A 21,706-nucleotide genomic window follows, 5' to 3' on the forward strand; every position below is an offset into this window, starting at 1 on the left:
GCTTCAAAAATCCAAGTCTGCTTTGCCTGATTTTCATAAAAGCAATTGCATCTACTTCTTTTATTCTGGTTTCACCCCTACTCCCTGGTCACTGCTAGAAACTACTAAAAGAGGAGACCTTGTCCCCTAGCAACAAACCACATCCACTTCTGCCCTCAAATTAACAAAAGGTATTTATGAAAGTGGAGAAGGCGAATATGAGGAAAGAGCATGTCTTGTTAGGTAAGGAAATATGTGACTATAAACGTGGGAGAAGGGGTGTGTGTGTGTGTGTACATGGGCAAGAAAGAGAACAGGTGGATAAGACAGGGGTGATTGTTTACCAGATGATTCTATAATATTAGTGCATAGATAACGAGCAGAAGAACAGCTTTGGGGAATGTAAGCTGGCTTTCTATAAAGGCCTGAAGATACATTATTAGATGTATTTTACTAGAAGGATTGTCTTTGCAGAAAGATTTTGAGCTAATGTTTTAAGAAGTCTTTAGGGAACAAGCAATTTTCTTCTTTGTTGCCCTAAGAATGGAATAGAAATAGGAAGTTCCATCCTTTTATCTGTTTTCTTTGTAGGGGAAAATCAGCTTCTACTTCCTTGTAAGACCCATCTTTGAACCATTTTTTTTCAAGATGTCTTATTTTATAACAATATTCTGTTTAGGCTATATTCTTCAAAATCTTAGGCTGGAACAGCATTTTTCCTTATATACATTTTGTAGCTCTGACTTACCTAATGGAATACCATGTATGTCCTAATCCTAACACTCAGAATGGAAGCCATCTGAAGACAGAGGTTATATCTTCATTCTTGTAATCCCCACAAAGCACGTGCCCAGTGGATGTCCTTTGATTGACTGACTGACTGAATGAATGAGGATAGACCCAGGACTCCCAGTAGGAAGAGGGTAAAAGGTTATTTCTGTTTTCTCTTCTGCAGTGGGAGATTACCTAAATATCACACATGACACCATCACACATATCTTGTTTGCCAGTAATTTGACTTTATTTCTTGTTTATTTAAATTCAGGAAAAAATGCAGAGAATTCCTCCTTGTAAATCCCCAAATTAAACTTGAATGAAAACTTATGTTAAATAATGTGCAAAATTCACTCTATGTTCAGCTGCCAAGGGGCTTTTGCCTTTTGTTTGGGTAAATTACGAGGCTGATCTGGAAGGCTCAGGCCCTGGAATGACAGGTCTGTGACACCATGGTGTGGTGGGTTGGAGGAGATGGTTGGCTATCATGTGAAGTGTCTACTGAGTGCACTGTGCCAACAGCAATGCTTGGACCACCCAGGGAATTCTCTATTAGAATAACATATTTTCTTGGCTCAACGTAATATACCATAATGTGTCTGATACAGTCAGCCAAAACATGATCGTTTATCAATGCCTCTGCCAGCTACTCAGGCTGGCTAAGAGAACCAAAAGCTAAATGCAGTGATCAAAAAGGCAACTAGAGAAGTAGAAGACAAAAGGATGAGGAAAAAAACCAGCCATGAATCCCTGTTTTGCTTGATTATCCCCCTCATTCCCTGGGAATCTGCAGTGTGGGAACCTCTTCTGCCTCTGTGTGTAATCCATCTTGTCTGTGGGGAGAGGGCCACTCATTCCTGAAACCTCTCACTTCTTAGCATACGAGTCATTGGAAAGCAGACAAGGGACCGCCAGAATATGGCCTAGTGGTAAAATGTGCTGGCTTTACTGGCAGACTGCCTGGGTTCAGATCCTTGCTCTACTAATTACTAGTCAGGAAATTATTAAACCTTCAGTGCCCCAATTTTTGACCCGTAAAATGGAGAAAGTAATAAAAATGTTATTTCATAGGGTTATTGTGAAGATTAAATGAGATAAGACACATTTATTGCCTAGCATATTGCTATTATTAATAATGGCAGGGTTGGGAAGACTGCATATAAGTGGTAAATGGGGATGTGAAATGTGTATGATTGGCCACCGAGTTTTAGTATATAAGGATTTATCAGGAACACAAGTTTAAGAAAATGTTATTATTATTACTCACATTGTTACTAACATTATTGATGTTATTATCAAGGAAACGTAAAACAATATTTCTATATACACCATGAATCTTACTTCACATATAAGATGAATAATATTATCCAAAGATCTCAATTCCCACTGCTCGAGTTTTTCAAATGTTTTTGTTCTCATCTCAAATCTACTGAGAGGTAGCAGTAGTCAAAAGACAGGAATCTGGTAAAAATTTCAAGTAGAAAGGCACAAAAAATGCTACTCTTTGAAATGTAATTGCTTTGCCATAAGGAATAAGAATCGAGCTTTAGTCCCAGGATGATATCATTTTTTAATGAATTGAAATTGTGGCTAATAGAAAGTTGAATATAAAGATTAGTGAATATGAAAGGAAGGCATGGCATGGATTATTCATTATAGGTGTTAAAAGAGCAAGAGTGAATTTCTTTTCTACAAAGACAACTCAGAAAAATAAGCCAGGCAGTTTAAAAATGAATTCACTGCACAGCTTGATTCTGCATGCATCAATATAATGAAGTTTAAAGACATTATGTAGTGGCAGGTGTGTATGGGAAGAGCCTACCTGTACGAACTGTGGTTCTGTGGGACAGGGCGTGAGGAAAGCAGATTCTTAGGAGCCCGTCTAACCCATGGGACAGCCTCTGATTCCAATGATTCCATTCCTTTTTCGTATTGCTGAAACACATCTGTCTTCTGGTGTGTTTCTTGCCTTCTCTGCCTGCTTTCCAGGGACTGGAATTTTTCTACCTCTAGTTGCTGTATTTTTTTTCTTTATCAAACTCATTTTTTTTTCCTGACCTGCAAAATCATTACCACTGAGTTTCTGACATTAGCACTAGTAGCTGTGTTGATGACGTGAGTGTCCAGTTCTCTAGCTTCGTGCCGGGTGAATGGCAGTGGAATAGAGCTTACAGAGGCACTGCCCACGAGGCTGGACATCAGGCACCAACATACTGATTACCTCCTTTCTTGTCTTTCCGAGCCATGGAGTCCCTGATGGTTTACACTTTTAATCAAACAAGGCTAGTGAATGCTAAATCAAACAAATTTAGTGTGAAGTATCAATGTCAACATCATGTATTCAGTCACTTATCACTCATTTATTCAATAACATTTATTCCTATATTAAGTGATGGGGCATTAAAGTGGAGAAAAAAGAGAAAACTAGCAAATTTATCAAAAGGAAGATAGAAATTAGAAGAAAGTAGAAGCTATGGCAAATGGCTTCAAGAGGGTATTTTTAAATCATAGGTAGATATTGGGACATCTAGAGTAAAGTAAAGTGTTCAGGAAAATGATTGTTCAAACATGAATACGCACATATTAATATCACGATTTGGATTTCTCAAAATTTATAAATGATGTAAAAATAAGAACTGCAGTCCAAGATAGTCTGTCTAAATATGTAAGGAATAAGAAAAATAGCATTTGAAGAAAAACACTGACAATCTTTGTTAGGTACAATGCTAAATGTTCATCTTGATGATAAAATGTTCAAGGCAATTATTTGCCCCGTTTAATAAGCAAAGCCAGAGAGAACATAATAGTTACTCTGTCTTGTTAGTGAGAATGCTGTTAATATTAATGGGAATGTAACACTCAAGATCCTGGGGATTCATAAAAGGGCAGGCCTAGATCTATGAGGCTGACATGCAGCTCTGAGGTCTCCTGACAAGTTAATTATGAGCGCCCTGGGGTCTCTCCACTCTCTTAGGGGCCCTCCCAGGACCCCTCCTGAGGGCTCTCTTAGTACATGTGAGTTGGAGGAAGGTGGGAATGGGAAGACAGACTTTATTTTTGAATTCCTCTGCATTGAGAACCAGGCTAATGGTAGGGATAAATGCAAGGAGAAGTGGTAGATTAAAAGGTGTTTCCTGGTCTGGGGAAATTCTCTATCCCTGGACTGGGTCAGGGGGTTTAGGAGTCAATCTGAATTCCGAGGAGAAAACGTACTGGCGCTTTGGCTTCTAGAGGCACATGGCCCTCTGCCAGGAGGCTCTGGGGAGAGTGGATTGTCATCATCTAACTAGCCCAGTTGTGCAGCCAGACATCCTTGCTGGTAACGCAGAGATTTGCCCGTGAATACTATAGTACTAGTCTAATGTGCAATTAGCTACATTTGCAAGGTGCAAGGAGGCCCACAGTGGGCTTCCTTGGGTTTGGTATCCTGACTGTAGTCCCTTGAGCTTATTTTTATTTTTTACAGTATTTTCAAAGTACAGTTGTGGCATTATAATTCCTTGCTTTTGTGTTTTTCAGTTGTGGTAAAAATAAAAATAAAAACACCAATCAACAATAACAAGCAAACAGTTTCCAGGAAATGCCTGAGTTATGCCTGCTATGTCACATGGCATTTACATAATTCTCATCTGTATTAATAAGAGTTCGCTGGGGAATAGTAATCTCAGTGCATAGCCCTTGCTACCAGGGCTGCCTTCTCTGCATGATTTATCGCAAAAGTGGTTACACAGGAGAGTGGATTCTGCCCAACAGGCAGCCTAATCAATGGTCAAACTGTTGTTTTTCCCCAGTGATTGTAAAAGGGACAGATTTAGTACCAGGCATATTCATTTCAGTGTCCAACAGAATAAAATGAATGTCCTGGACCATTCTTTGCAAAGACATCTCAGCACTGGTCTGAAAACCAATTCACGGCATTTAATAGAGTGCCTTGGTGTTTTCTGTAATACACTTTGATCCCTGCGTGAACTTCTGTTCACTTTCTACTGCTTCTGTGTTTGCTACTTTGGAAGAAAAGTAGTCAATGCTACTTAAAGGGTGTTTTTTAAATAGTCAAATGGGGGTGCTGATTCAAGTATACCTACTTTGCCTCATTTTCTATCTGGGTTATTTAACTCTAAAGTAATTATAACTAGGTTTCAGAGTTTGGTTTGGAACATTTATATTTCATTCAGATGTTCATATTTGTACTATATTCTCTTATTAGATATTAAACTTCTTGGGAAAGTATATATATTTTTACAGAGCTTTCCAGAACATGTACCATGGTCATCATTCTCATTCATAACAATCCATGCAGTAGCTGCTTATCTATGGTCTAGTAAATGGTGATATGAAAAATGGAGCAGTTCAGATACTATGTCCTCTGGTTGATGAAAATTAAAGACCCTGGCCTGATGACTTTCTTGTCAACCTCTGTTGACTGCCTGGGCTGTGCATAGTATTGTGTGCATGTCGGATATTTGATATGTACTTAGTAATATGACACGTTTTGTGTGTGTGTGTGTGTGTGTGTGTGTGTGAGGAAGATTGTCCCTGAGCTAACATCTGTGCCATCTTCTTCTATTTTGCATGTGGGATGCTGCCACAGCATGGCTGGATGAGTGATGTGTAGGTCCATGCCTGGGATTCAAACCTGCAAACCCTGGGCCGTTGAAACGAAGCACACGAACTTAATCACTATGCCACTGGGCCGGCTCCATAATATGACATTAAAAGTAAATTTATTCTGTGATAGATATAGTGGTTTGTCTTTTAACATCAGTTTGAATCTCCTACTAGTATACCCTTGGGTCCTGCAAAAACTGGAATGTTACCAAACAATCTCTCAGACATCTTTGGAGATAAGATAGTGAATGGCCATGAAGATGTTTCTTTGCTTTGTTCTCAGCATTGGTCCTCTTCCCAGGATCTGATCACTAGGTGAATGGGCATTAAGAGGCAGGGTGTGGTGGAGCAGCTATGCTGGTGAAGAACGTGGCAGGCACTGTGTGATTTGGAAGCAGACATCAGAAGCAGCAGGGTGAGCAGCTTCCTGACTGGGTGGCCTCTGGATCATAGTGATGTCATGGTCCAGCTGCCTTTCTGTTAGTGTTTTTATCCCCGCTGTGGAAAGGCACCATGGTCATGGAACAGGCAGCATCCTAAGGTGGCAGGCAGCTGATCACAGAAGAGGTAGAGGTTCTTCTGGTGGCCTAGTTCTGTGGTGTGGCTTGAGAGTTATTTTTGAAGGCTCAGCTTAGATGTATTTCTTTAGGCTTCCCCAGTGATTCTCTAAGCCATTTAATTATCTGTATAAAATACTTTTGTTCTTAAAATAGCTAGGCTGGATTACCTTCTCTTTAACCTGACCATGACTAGTTTCCCATTGGGCCATAGACTTCCTCCGAAGTGTATTATTTCATGGAAACTTGTGGAAGTACCACTAGAAGTAATCACAAATATAATTATAATTGTGTCTTTTTTCAAACCCATTTCAAAATGTTTACACATACCTCATATTTTCCCTCTAACTGATGAGTTACGTTGGTGGTATCCCCAGGCCCATTAACTTCAGTTATGAAATGTCCCTTGAACTGTACTTTGAGGCACAACATAATTGAATTATTTGAGCTAGAAAAGCAAGAGCAGACAAAAGTGCAGAATCTCCACAGGAAATGTTTTGCCTCCAGGGTCCTGTCATTCAAACTAGAGATTGAAAATACCAATATTCTAGCAGATGTCTAAGGCTGCTTATTCCTGTGGGTTAAGGCATAGTGCTAATTAGAGGCCAAAGCAGTGGGTCCTGTCACCAAGTGAGCTGTTTAGTTTTATTCTCTTTTATGGCCTCAGCCTTCACTCTTTTGTCCTGCCTCCTTATACTGCCTGTCTTTGAGAAGAGAGAGAGTGGAAGAAAGGTGGGAAAAAAAATACTTTCTCAAGATGCTTTAGTGATGATGGGTCAACAGCATCATTTCCATACCTCAGGACTGTATGTTCCAGTTAGTCTCCAGGGAGGAGAGAAATGCAATCTGTGAAGTAACTGTGAGCCTTGCTAAGCTGAACAGACAGGCAATGAAGAAACTCACTACCTTGCCTTGGGAAGGAATTTGTATCATCAAGGCAAATGGCATGTATTGATTAAAATGGAATAGTGATAGGAACATTTTGAGCATACAGGAGAATTTAATTCACAGCAGAATAGGAATTTAAAAGGGCTAGAAGGATGATGTGGAGCAAAGACGGCTCAGGGAAGGAGAGAGACTACATTGCTTAAGAATTACATTCAGCTATGAATAATACAGATTCCTCTTCAAATAGTGGCTTAAATACACAAAGGTTTGATGTCTCATATTAAAAAAGCCTGGAAGTGTAGGCAGTCTGGGGCTAGCATGGCAATTCTAGAAGATCATCATGGACCCAATTTCCTTCTATTTCTGTTATCCATTTTCTGAAGACATGGTTTCCATTCTCAAGGTCAACTCAAGATCCAAGATAGATGCAGAATTCTAGAAATCACCTCCACATTCCAGCCAGCAGGAAGGGCAGATGGCCTTTTCTTCCTGGAGGCCCGTACAGTACTTCCTCTTACATCTCATTGGCCAGAATTTAGTCTCATGACCTCACATAGCTGCAAGGGACGCTGGAAAATTTAGTCTGCTTTGCCAATCAGTGATATGCCTAGCTAAAAATTTAGGTTCTGTTACTAAGGAAGAATGAGAAAGTGGCTATTTTGTAGGCAACTTGTGATCTCTGCCACACAGACTGAGCTAGACAGAGCTTAGAGACTATGCTTTTTGTTGACTGTGGCCTTTGGGCTTGGCACAGAGGCCCTTTTCTCTACCACCACAAATGGAGTTTCTTTCCTTTAGTTTTGGGTGATCCAGGAGGCCGAGGTGGTTTCCAGAGAATACTGCCAAGAACGGATGAGCACACACACAGCTGTGTGAGATAGGCAATGGCCCCTGAGACCCTTTTATCTGCGTATTGTAGAGTTTAATCGATTGAAACAATAGCAGGTGTGTGTGGGAGTTCTTTGGCATACTGCCTGGGAACCTTGTCTGATTAATGCCCTCAGACAAATGTCTGCACCGACCGAAGCTCTGGAAAGGTTCTAAGAAGAGGAAACAGAGTAGGAATCTTTCTGAGGTCACAGTTATGGGTAAGTGTATTAAGGTGTTTTTAGAACTACAGAATCCCAAACCTGAATATAGGCCCTTTGACTACTACAAAAAGCCTAAGTTATAATGTTTTGTTTGTCCCAAACAATTTAAGAAAAAAATAGGCCAACATTTGAAAATTAGTTTATTTCATATATATTTGAATAATTAGACCATTCGGCAACACCCATTCTGCATTCCTGTCTGTTGACAACCTCCTGGGGCTGAGCAGTGACTGTCCCCTTTAGATGGGGCCTGCATTTGCTGACTCCCGACCATTCACACATTTCTCATATCTTACGTCTGGTCACTTTCACTCATTTATATAACCTGCTTGGCACCGGTAGGCTTCCATGCTTGTGCCCCTTGCCAAAGACGGCTCAGAAGGTAGCCAGTCTGTGGTGCAAGGAGGTTGCTGGTCTATCTCAATCACTATCTGAGTGGGAGGTATGTGTGGAGGACTCCTGGCCTGGAGAGATGAGAAGGCATGTAAGTGAAAGCTGGGGTCCTATGAGGAAAGGAGGGTCTGAAGGCTCGTCCAGTGTGAGGACTCCAGGGATCATCTGTGGGAAGACACATAATTGCACTCTTGGGTATCTGGTATCTCAAGACTGTGACTGAATGGGCTCAAATTGAAGCCATGGTTTTCAAAGCTGGAACCAGCATGTGACTGTGGATTTAGCCAAGTTGTTCCAACACAGGTGGACTGAATTCCCGTGGTGTTTTGAAGTGATAATCGGCCAGGGTAATATTTTCAGAGTAGCGGTTCTAACAGATGGTGCTATTTGAAATCCTTCCCTACAATCTCCAGGAATGACTCTGTAACCCACTTAGGAGGTTTGTTCGAGTGCTCACAACCTAGGCCTATATTCCAACTGCTTGGCAATCTGTTCATCGACAGTGTTATCTGAATGTCTGTAGCAGACATTAAATTTAAAAAAAAAGAGATATACACAACTACTTCCCAAGCCACTCTCATCCCAACACAATACTGACACATGCATGTGCGTTTTTTGCAACCCTTAAAAACTGACTTGAAATTCACTTTGATTTTAATGTGCAAACGATGAAGAAGAAAGAACCCTTAGAAAGCTATAGGATTCAGATACTTCTTATTTATAAAAAGAGACATTGGGGTCCTTCAAGCTATGTTGGATTGAATGATTTGAGGAAACATCTTTTTCGTCATTTGAAGCTTTTATTTAGGGCCTCTGTTTACAAATTTCAGAAAGAGCCCTCTTGCCTTCTCCCAGCACAAGGAAGTCATTCGATTGGTATTTGCATCCTTGGACGTTGGCTTGAAATGAAATCTTCAAGCTCTGCCTGAGATGGTAATGTCAACAGTTTAGAGTGGTGTGATTCCGGTCTCTAAATCTGCCCTACTGCTGAAAGCTGCAACTAGGAAAAAAGGAAAATAAGAGCTGTGTGCTACCTGGAGAAATGAGAGTGATCTCGATTTAATTTTCCTTAGATGTGAGGTCTGTAATTGTAAGATCTGATTTTATTTCTTGTAGCTGGGAAAGCCTCAGCATTTTAGTTAGCAATAGTGATGTAAATCACATCAGTTGTATTTCAGTTCTTTGGGTTTTAATTTTTTCTTGAGTGTATTCAATTGATATAAAAACATCCAGCCAAGGGTTCCCTCAGCTTAAGGTTAATTTTTCTAGTAGTTGAAAACAGATGCATTCAGTGGCCCAAGCACAGTGCATTTGGCTACAATCTGCACATGAGAAAAGTAGCAATTTGCTTCTCACTTGGTGTTACTACTAATATTTGTCATGGCTGTATCCTAACGGATTTGACGTTTTCCCATTGTGCTGTCTCCACTTTATACCATAGTTTACCTATTTGATTCTAAATTTACTTTGTAAATTTATTTTGTAATTTTAGTTTATTAGTTTCCATGTAGTTTGGAAAACTGTTTCCTTGAAGATATCTTTTATATCTCCCTCGTAATCAATACATTTGGACTATTCCTTCTAATGGTCTCTAAGTTTGAATCTTAGCAAAATGGAATTACAGAGTCTCGCTTCAGAGAACATTTGTGTAAGGGATTTCTTTCTATTCCTTATCTAATCTTAGGGCATTGAGGCTAAGATCTGAATTTTCTAGTTTCTATATTTTTTTGTCTTTAAAAATGTATATTCAATTATAAAAGTAATACAAGTCCCTCAGAGCTTTTTTATAAAATAGAGACAAACTGGAGAAGGAAAAAAAAAAAGAAATAACAAATAACCTAGAGTTCCATGAAGGTCATCCTACTGGAAATTGAATTTTGAGCATTTAGACTTAACATTATTTCATGAGAATTTTCATCTCTAAATGTATATATAGCTATGCCATCAAGAAATGTGTCTAGGTCACTTATGGCTGTTTCTAATATTTTTTTTCTACTAAGACTAATGTTGTGTGGAATACTTTTGTGTAGAAACCATTTTTGTATTTAAGATTTTTTAAAAATTTGAATTCCAGAGGTAGATTTACTGGCTCAGGGGATATATTTTATTAAATATTCTTTTGTGGGAAGCTCATCTGTGTTTCCTGGTACCCTGCCTGGCTTTTCTTCTGTGGTAGGATGTCAGATGTGAAGTTGAGAGGAGAAACAATGGAAAAAGAAGAAGGAATGATCAGAGTCATGGCAGAGTTTTGCTACCCAGGTCTTGTTTGCTAACTGATAAGGATTTGCTGACAGAAGAGAGGACAGTTTGAAATACCTCTTCCCACATCGGTGTTTTTCCTATCGCTTCTGATGGCCAAGAGACAATAGCAAGACTTCTGAGGTTTTATTGAGACAAATCAAATTAACAAACACTTGAGAGTTTACTGTGTACTTTGCAGGGCATATGAGCATATGGCTCAGCAAAGTATGTGGGCAGTAGTCTCGGCCCGCCCACTTAATTTGAAATGCAGTCATTAATCTCTTGGACTGACTGTGATTACTCCAAGATCAATGGAAAACAACTGAGGAGGGACCGCTGGCTCCAGATTATTGTTCTTTGGAGGTGTTGAGTCATGCTGAGTTTTTGCTCTCTGGCCTGGCACCTTGATGGCTTTTGGTCTTTCCTCTGTTCCCTTTTTTCCGGTATGGCTGCTGAACTACTCTGTGCACACAGAATTATTCCCTGGGATCTTCAATTCTTGAGTTCCCTGGGGAATGATAGTGAATTAAATATGTGAAAATGCAATTTCTTATGTGTGTGTGTGAGAGTGTGTATGTGTGTGTATAAAGAGGAATTGCAGATTTTTGCTGTTAAGAAGCAGCTTCGATACTTGTGAAGGTTGAGAACCGCCACTCCATACTGTGGACTGATGGAGAGAAGGAGCGGGAAGAGATGGTGCTTTGTGTATCCCACATCTCTTGGTGTTGTGGGACCACACAGATGCATTAATTCTGCTCCAAACTCTAATGCATTTGGCTTGTCAGCAGTGGGTTTTTATTCCAGGTCTTCAAGGTGGGCTGATGCTACGAGGCTAATAGCTGGCTTCAGGAGTGTCCTTAGCTCTCTAGATTTGTGCTTTCTCATTGATTTTGGCGTCTGAGCATTTCCCTTTCTTTCTAAATTGTGTCTGCATTTAAATATTTTAAAATATTTTATCCAGCATTTTTTGTTGTTTCTCACTTAAACAAGTATTATCAATATTGTTGTGAGAAAACAGGAGTCCTTTCTGATATTACTGGAAAGAAAATATGCAATCTGTTCTCTACCCAGTAGCCAGGGTGATCTTTTAAGATATAAGTTAGATCACGTCCATCCCCTGCTTAAAACCTTCATGGCTTTTCATTGCTCTTAGGTTGAAAACAAAACTCCTTATCCTTCCCTACAGAGGTCTGCCTGATCTGGTTCCTCCTGATCTTATCTCTTAACCACGCTTTCTCCTGCTCATTGACTTCCAACCATAGTGGACTTCTCTCTGTTTCTTGAACTAGCCAAACTTATTCCTGCTGGGGGCCTTTGAGCAAGCCAGTTCCTCTGTGTGGCTGCCTTGGACATGCTGGCTCTTGGCATCATTCCGGTGATAGCTCAAATGTCCTCAGAAAGACCTTCGCTGACCACCTCAGTGAAAGTAGCATGCTTTGCCCTCGCCCAATCCCAGTCCCATCACCTGTTTGCCTGCCTGAAATCATTTTGCGCATTTGTTTGCTTGTTTACAATTCAGAATATAAGCTCCAGGGGAGCAGGGACCTCCTCTCTGTAGTTTGTGGCTTCAAGCCCTGGACTGGAACAGTGCCAAGAAGTGCATGTTTATGGGATAAATTAACGAATTACATAGTTAGTCTACATCATGTCATTCCCAAAGCTGGCGGAATACCATTATTGAAATTTTATTGATAAAGGAATCTGGGGTATGGAAAAATGAGCGGGATGCTTAATTTGCATTAAAAAAAGCAATGGTTTATTAAAACACATTAAAATCACGGGGTGTTAGAACACAAAAGGACGTTTGGGTCCTTTAGCTCAGACTGTTTTACAGTTGTGAAAACTGAGACCTTGAGATTCTGGGAGTGGTTCAGATCCAACAATTAGTGGTAGAGCTTGGGCTAGGTTATACAGCTTCTATTTCCACCTAGCGAGTGTTACTTAATATCTCACCACGAGTCATGTCTACTACCCAGTGGATTGGGCACAGCAAATGAATATTGGTGGCAATTTGCTCTCGATTTTGCAAAACCATAGGAAATGGATTGAACAAATTTTCCTGTCACTTTTTAAAGAGGCAGTGAATAGCGATACTTTAAGATATTAGAGAGTAGCATCTGAATACTTTTTAAAAAATGGTACAAAGTGAATATAGAGAGAAAATTGTAGCGTTCCTTTCTGCCTATTGCTTTGAGAATACCAACAGATGACATTCTTCTGCTTGCATTTGAATGTCACAAGTAGGATCCACATCTTCTCACATACTGTATTCTGAGTCTTTCAGCACCAAGGAGGATATTCGAGTTGAACTTCCCTTAGAAAGGGCAGTAGGAATAAAACAAACGAAAAACATGGTTCATGATTACCACGATATTGATGAAAATGGAAAAATTCATCCTGGCTAATTAACAAATCTATTACAAACTCCTGCATGTTGCAAATGGATTCTTTGTCTTTGTAGGGTTTAACAACCTGGAAGACAATGAGAAGTGAGAAAACAATCATCTTAAGTTTAAAGTTCTTAATTGAGCTAGCAGCTTTGTATTTTACTCAGTAAATACAAGCTCGACTTTTTCTTTTAAGAAAGTTTTGTTAGGAGACTATGAATATATTTCAGAAATACTTCAGTGATTTTATCATTTAAATGGAAAATTGGATTATTCTGGAAAACGGTTTGGTAATAGGTTTCAAGTATTTGAGCATATTTACTCCTCTGGCCCAGTAATTGCACTTTTAGAAATTCATCCTATCTTAGGAATCCAGCCTAGGGAAGAATCTGAAATTCAGTAAGTTTTGCAAAAAAGATGTTCACAATAATACTACTTATAATAAAAAAATGCTGGACATCACCTAGTACTCAAATATATAAGGTATAAGATAACTTGTGGCAGGCCCATTTGATGTAGTTTATGCAATTGTTTAACAAATTTAAATATTTAAAATTACTCAAATGGTAAAGGAATTGGACCCAAAACTATATGTAGTATAATCTCAACTATGTAAAAAAAAAAAAAGAACAAAAACCAAAAGACTGAAAGGAAAGAAACCAAAATATTAATAGAGGTTATCTCTAGAATGTGAAAGATTAATAATAATATAATTTTCTTCTTTCTATATTTTACTTTTTCTATAATACACCTATATTAACAATCAGAAAATCAACAGAACTTATTTTAAATCTTAGCAAATGAATATAGTGATTGACTATGTCAAAATGTGGTTGGAATTATGTATACTTCTTTACAGAAGAATATATATAGTCATATAATTTATATGTATATATAATATACATATAATTTCTTTTTCTTGCTTGTATAAATAACTCCTCATATAGAAAATCTTTGGCTGGAAATGATGACAAATTAAAATTGAGTAAATGCATGTTTGTGTGTATTTAAACTATTTATCTCTCATGTGCTATTTATTTCTTGTGTTGCTTTTGCCATAAGACTGAGTTAGTTGTTGAAATCTGGAATAACTCTTGCATAAATATTTCATTAGATAGGCTAAAGGATAGAGCGCAAGAGAAATATTTTGTAGAAAGAGTACTTGGTGGAGACTCAGAAGGTAGAGACCACATGAGTTCCTCAGTGTGGTCACATAAATATCTTTGCCTGATATATCACTGATACAAGCTTCTGCTCCATAAGAGATTGGTACCTAGCTAAGGAAAGTCATGATATACTCACTTTGTAATAGTAAACTTAAGGTGCTCAGGAAAATTCATGAACCAAAACTAGTGAATGGAGAACTCTATTGTTATTGGCTTCAGTCTAAGTAGACTCCCAAGCAAAGCTCACAGTCCAGAGCAAACCCCTGGCTATGTCCTTTGTGGGAGACTGGCAGCAAGATAGTAGGTATGTGGGGGATAGCTGTTCCTCAAGTAAGGGGGGAGATAGGAGTCCCTTCATATACTTCTAACTTTCATGCTTTTATATTGCTTCATTAAGAAGTGACAATATAATGCAGCATCCAAGAGATTTGGCTTCAGAATCATCAGACCAAATTTGCCAGTTTCTAACTGTGTAATCTTGGGCAAGCTACCTCTTGATTTTCTCATCTGTAAAATGAGAATAATAATGGTCCAAAAACAAAAAAATAAATCATCTACAGTGTTTGAACCAGAGGGAATTTATTGGTTATGTAGGTGAGGGAAGAACTGAGAAGCCAAGCAGGGTCACTAAACAAGCTGAATATTAGCAATAGCTGGAAGCATCTACTAACCCTACTCTGGAGGGGCAATCTGTTGGAGACAGTGTTACTGAAGTCCAGGGGTTGAGGTCACTTGGAGGAAGCTGCATTTATGGTGAAACTGGAGGCACAGAGGAGACCCCTTTGCTGCTGGAGACTCTGTCCAAGGCACAGAGAGAGGAGAGAAATACCCTGGCTTTCCCACCCTCCATTCTTATAGCCAAACACAGCCAGAAGCCAGCTGACAGGGGAACTGGCATCAGCCCCTCTGTGATACAGAGTGGAGTGGAGGGAGGGCAAGGAATGGCTCCAAGATGGGCAAAAATCCCTACCCCAGAGAGTTGTGAGAATTACTCGAGGTATCGTGTTTACAGCATTTAGAACCGTGCCTGCAATATATGCACCCAATAAATATGCATATATGCACCCAATAAACACTACCATTGTCAGCATCATCATTTTGGTCCCGTTTGCAGAGCTCTTTGTGAACATACTTTATATATTGGGTGTCAGGAGGTTATTTCTGATATAGCTTCCTCTTTCCTGGGTTCTGCCATGGTCAGGTTGCTAGTCATTTCCAAGTTTTCAGTATCTGGTCAGACAGAGGTGTTCCAGGTGCCTCCTTCCATCTCCTATTCCAGTCTTCCCTGTGCTGGGTTTGAGTTGAGTGACAAAACCTAGCTCATAGATGACCAGAGCTGAGCCATGGCCAGTTCCAAAGAATCTAGGCTGTTTCAAGAGCATGGTAAACGTTCATAATCCCATGGAAAGACCCTTTCCATATTAACTTTAAAATTTACTTTAAAAATAAGTGATTTTTTCATATATTCTAATCCCTTTGGGCTTGAGTTTAGCTGGGTCCTACAAAACCAAAAGAATGCATATTTGATTTGTTTGTTTGTTTTTGCCATAGCTTGACATTAAAATTAATGAATTTAAGGGAATCGAAAGTTTAACATGATGCCTTAACAGGCCCACCAGGAAGAATCACATAGCTGCTTCTTTAAAGCATGGACATAAAATAAAAACTTCCATCCAGAGAAATCATAAGGCTTTGCCAAAGAGCCCTCTTGAGTTGCTCAACTTTTGGAAACACACTATTTATTGTAGCATTTTGCTAAATCCTGGGAATTTCTCTCCTGAGAGATTTTTATCAGTACAAAAAAGTAGCAGCTTTTCTAGGACTTACAATATTGTTAGTCTTTTTCACATTGGCTTTTCAATTACACTGATTCTCAGAAAGAACATTTATCAATCTCAAAGAGTTAGGATTTATCTGATTCTCTCTAATGCTGTGTTCTTCGTGTTTCAGACCAGCTCTCAAATAAGTGATAATAAAAGATAATAGCAGCTAACAGTTTTTGAGTGCTTTCTCTACATCACTGCTCCCCACACTTTGAGTTCATTCTCTCATCTTAACGTGATGTCAGGACTTACAGTACCTCATGAGACAGGTGTCCCATTTTAAAGATTAGGAAACTGAGGCTTAGAAGTTACAAATCTTCAAATTCGCATCACCATGCTGCCAGATTCCACTCTTCATCCCTGTGTGGTAATGTTAACACATTGATGTGAATGTTAAACAATAAAGCAGAAATGGAGAGGGAAAGAAGTAAATGTAAATCAAAGTGTGTGAATACCTTGGAATTATACATGACTAAAATGCCAAGGCAAGAAATGATCTTAAAGAGCATCTAGTTCAGCCTCCCCTTTTTACCACTCAGAAAACTGATCTCCAGGAAAAGAAACAAGCCTTTTGATAATGAGGAAGGCTAACCCTCAAGTACCAAGTCTCACTTATTCTCCTCTGCCTTCCAGGAACAGAGTTATGACAATATCCCATGCCATTCACAAACAGACGTTGAAAATGACATTGGTTCTTTACTTTATTCCAAAAAAACAGACATCTTAGGCGATGAAAACGAATATATTGCTTGCATTTGTTTTGTCTACTAGAATCAGGGAAACAGGCACCTAAGGAGAGAAGTTAAGACACATAGGATTGGGGCCAGCCCTGTGGCTGAGTGATTAAGTTCCTGTGCTCTGCTTCAGTGGCCCATGGTTTACCAGTTTGGATCTTGGGCTCGGACCTATACACTGCTCATCAGGCCATGCTGTGGCAGCATCCCACATGGAAGAGCTAGAATGACCTACAACTAGGATATACAGTTATGCACGGGGCTTTCAGGAGCAAAGGAAGGAGAAAAAGAGGAAGATTGGCAACAGATGTTAGCTCAGGGCCAATCTTCAAAAAAAATTTTTTTTTGTCATTAAATAATATGGTTTCTAGGCACCAGGTTTAGAAAAAGAAAAAAAAAAAGAGCCATAGGATCCATGAGTGGCTGCTTGTTGCTCTTCTCTGCCTCTAAATTCAGGTTGATCAAATTTTGGTGTTGGCTAAAAGGCTGATGAGTCTGTGTTTGGTTAATGAGTTCACTCCAGCATACCATATTCCTTGCATTTTTCAAGCTGGTGCCTAGTTCTGAGTTTCACACATCTTTGTCTGGTACTATCCTCTTCCAGGTTTGGCCTTACATCTCTTGGCTTTCTTTCTTTGAAAGAGATGGTGCTGCTTTAAAGGCAAGGTAATCACAACATGTTGGGTTGTTTTGGCAGATGCTCTGTATATGGGATTCTTCTCTCAGTTTTAGTATTAACAAGGTGGCAAGGATGGAAGGTGCTGTGTTTTGAGTCTTTTGTTCTTTGAAGGCTCTTTCAGGTATTTTAACCCTGATATCTGTAGCTGAGTCACAACACCTGGGGAGTGGTGGTGGGTGACTCACGGAGGAGAGGCAGGGAATGGAAGGAGAAGTGTGATGAACCTGGAGGGAGTCACAGTGGCCATTGCTCTTCCTTACTCTTCTAGCTCCACCTTGGGGTGAGCGTGAACTGCCCACTGATAACCTTACTCTCAGGCACAAAGGATACTTCAGAATCCAGGGGGTCACTTCAGGGAAAGGGAGTGACGGTGGTCACTGTGGTGTGATGGAAAACAAGAGGGCAGCAGGAGGGGCCCTGGGCTGGAGACAGCAGGCCTGGACGCCTGCCGGGGCTCTGGAATATGCCCTTGGGTAGGTCACTTCACTAAGCCCAGTTTATTCCCTTGTAATATGATAGGAGCTCAATGATCTTTGTGGCTCTAGAATTTTATGATTTTTAGTGTTCTTTGAAACATGATCATGAGTTCAGCAGAAAAAAAAGTCATTTTCCATTCAGAACAGTTTCAAGATGTTGCTGTGACTCACCAGATGGTTAGTCAGAGAGAAGGGAGAGCCTGACTTCCCCTTGGCTCTGCCTTTCTTTCACCAAACGGTGCTTCACGGTGTGCTTGTCCTGCAAATATAACAGTTCTCTGGAGAGTACCTCACATTTACTTACTAGCTGGGTGATAACACAAGTTCACAATAAAACCTCATGGAAGTGTATAAGACTGGGAAAATATTCTTTCTTCTTTCTATTACACACAGAAGAACAAAGGCTGATGTTTGTGTGTTATTCCCCTTTTGGACAACAATGGCCCTGTCCGTGTTCTTATCATTTGTTTTTGTACGTCATTGGGTTGTTCCAACACTTCTCTGAACTTTGTAACTTTTCATTATACTTCTTTCCTGGAATAGTCATTAAACTCCACTTAAATAGCCACCTTCATCTGCAAACCTTATCTGGTCAAAGCCTGAATTTGGTTGCAAATGAGGGTATCTTTGAAATACTTGTTTGCTTTTTCAAAACAATGATGTAACTGCTTTGTGAAGGGGCATAATGGGGCTGTGTTCTGTTTTCTTCCTCTTCAATAGCTCAGTCAGGAAAGGAGGCTATTATGATTTCCCGGAGTGGTGGGAGGTTCGAAGCCTCCCCATGTGCTAGTCATGGCTGAAAGGAGAAACTATTGTACAAGGTACCGTCTGGGTCTGAGATAAAATTCCCATTATAACCTCCTTAAATATTTCTGCATTCAAATGGGGTGGGGGAGACTATCCTCTCTACAAATGTAATCCTTTTTCTTCCCGAGCCAAGTGAAATATACTGTTTCTTTCCCCTAGATTAGAAAAATAAAATAATAGGCTGGTCTAGACATTCTTTTATTTGGCTTGTCAAAGGACTGATAATTCAGACTGTCATTTGTTTAGCTTATGCAGTGTCAGAAAAGGCACCTTAAACAGGGATTCCCTGAGCAGAGCACTGAGGGTCCAAATCCCTGTTTGGGTTTCTTGAAGAGCTCACTGGCAGCCTCAACAATGCTTTGTGCCAGTTCTTAAGAGGCCCCAAAGCCACATGCACATCAATATAATCTTTGGTGGTTTGGGCTGGTTTATAATCTGTTCTATTGAAGTTTAGTTCAAGCCCTTTAGGGTACGGATTTCCTGGAGCTGAAATAAAAACGTTCGGTTTGGAAGAGATTCGATCCTGCCAAATGAAAGTGGCACATTTCCCACTGCACATGCTGAGTTGCCTCTGAACACATCCATGCAGAACACAGACATGCTTCGGGTAGCTCATTTGTGGAAGGCCTGTGCTGAGCACAAGGGGGAATTGAAAGACAGATGACTACCGTGAAATACCTACCTTCTAAAAGCACATCCCGAGTTGGAAAGACAAGCCAAAGACACGCAAAGAATATCATTGAGTCTAAATATGACTTCCTATAAGTGAGATGGTTCAAGACCCACAGAGTTGGAGAAGAGATTTTCTTCCCAGCAGTAGCAATCAGAGTTAGAAATATCAGACAAGCCAAATTACAGAGGCTCTGGATACTAGCTATGCTGAGAGAGGAGACTGACTTGGAGAGATGTAATTTTTGACTGCCCATGTTCAACCCCCTTTCCAAGTTTAGGTAGTTGTCTGTTGTATACAGCTTTGGAGAGAGGCTGTTCTTATCTGTCTCTGCCTCTGACAGCAAGGTGCTGGGTATAGTCATGTGATCCAGGCTCAGCCAATCAGGCTCTCCTGCTAGGACTGAAGCTGGAGCAAATGGGTCAATGTCAGGGGACTATTAGAATTGATTCATGGCACCTGTGGTGGTGTCCATTGGTTTTCAGTGGCAGCAGTAGCAGTATCCTAGTCACTATTCCTGCTATAGGATGGCTCTTGTGATTCTTACTCCTTGGCATCCAGAATGCCCTGGGGGTATTTTCGTGTGCCCACTTTCCATATTTGGTGTGGTAGCCTCCCACTGATTCTGTGAACCAGCACATCCTTCCAACAGAGTTTGCTCTTTCTGCTTCAGCTAGCCAGAGTCAATTTCTGCTACAGCAAGCAAAAATTCTGACAACACATGAATGACAAGGCTTTCATCACTTGTACTGACCCACCGGTTCAGCTTACCTCGTCTTCTTTTCCCTGGGTACTTGCCCTCCTGTATCTAATTGTATTACTCCCTTCTTTGAAGGCTGAATTAAAACTTTTGAACTTTTCCCAAGTTATCAAAGATAGTCTTCTGCTTGCTATTCTCCATTTAGTGCATCTTGTAATTATCTGTTATATACTTTTTATACTGTATGTCATTTTTTTTTAAATTCATACCTCTTTTTCCACTAGCTAGTGAGTGACTTCTTTTTGTAGGGACTTTATTTTCGTCTTTGTATTCTCAGAGCCTGGCACAGATTCAATTAATATTAGATGTTTGTTTCATAAATGAACAAATCTACTTGCAGAGAAGTATGTGGTGTTAATTGCAGGCTTAAAAAGAATTAAAAAAAAACCCTGGAATAGCTGTTGTAGGACATTTACTCTGATGAAAACTAGAGTGGAATAAAACGATATATAAAATGTGTGAGGTCCATCTGAGATGGAGTAGTATACATTTATTTTCAACTTTTTAAAGTCAGGCTTATTTACTACAGTAAAATTCACTCCTTTAATTGTATAGTTCTATAAATTTTGATGAATGCATAGTCATGTAAACACCACCAGAATCAAGATATTAGAACAGTTTGATCACTCCCCAGATTCCTTTGTGCCCCTTTGTAGCCAACATTTCTCTACATTCCCAGCTCCTGGGAAGCACTCATCTATGAATTTATATTTTAAGCAGCATAGTTCCACAACTTTCTAGAACAACGTTTTATTCCCTTGAAAGGAGAAAATAATTAGATAGTGGATATTTACCTAGATATAGAGTATACAGAATTAGCAAATTAAAATAGCACATACTTATACTAAAAATTATTCATTGCCTATATGAAAGTCTAATTTAACTGGACATCTTGCATTTTATCCAGAAACCCTATCTTGGATGGGTGTGGTCACTGTGGGAACTGTTAAAGTTGAGTTTAATTGTGAAATTAGCAGGCAGAAGAGGAAATAAAGGGAAAGAAAATGCAAGCAAAAGAGGTCATGGATCATCAGTGACATCAACCCACCAGTGAGACACTGGGACAACTTAAAGGGGGTGAGAGAATGAGATTTTTGTATGAACAAGAAATTTACTTGCTTGTACGTGAATGATATATGCAAGATTACTTTGAAGACCAAGATTCTTGGTGTTCCAATTTGTAAACCAATGTAAGATTCTATCAAGGCAGCTTGCTACCAAGCTGTGCTGCGGAGAAGTGCAACTCAGGAAGTCATTAGGCACTCTGAAGAAGGTGAAATGGGAAATAGTCAAATATATGCTAGAGTTCCACCCCTAAGAAAATGACCTTTTCCTGAGCTATCCAAGAGAGTTCAGTGCTTGCTGTTTCTCAGGATGGCCATGCAGCAAAAACAGACTTGTAGTAAAATAGTCTCCTGTTTTGAGTTGATAGTAATTAAAATGACTGGCCTCTATGTATTTTTACATATTGAAACAGAGGGCTTGCTAAGCAAAGCCAAAGAAAGAATGTTTCGAGTAGGTTCTTCTTACTCTATGTTAAAGAATAAACTATTTAAAAAGACTTTTGGCAAGTCCATTGTTTATACTCAGATGGGTCTTATCTTTCTGCTTTGAAGCAAGCTTGGCAGGACAGTTACTTGGAAAGAATGTGTTAGTGTTTGATCTGAGTGGTG

At 39.7% G+C, this 21,706-nt stretch overlaps 1 protein-coding gene across 2 annotated transcripts in view; it reads left to right on the plus strand.

Annotated features, from left to right (window-relative positions):
* PDE4D (phosphodiesterase 4D) overlaps positions 1 to 21,706 on the plus strand; it is a 1,409,587-nt gene that overhangs the window by 200,693 nt on the left and 1,187,188 nt on the right. The gene's annotated exons all lie outside the window — the stretch shown is intronic.

The sequence above is a fragment of the Equus quagga genome, chromosome 9, assembly GCF_021613505.1.
Source record: "Equus quagga isolate Etosha38 chromosome 9, UCLA_HA_Equagga_1.0, whole genome shotgun sequence".
In the NCBI taxonomy this organism is placed as follows: Eukaryota; Metazoa; Chordata; class Mammalia; order Perissodactyla; family Equidae; genus Equus; species Equus quagga.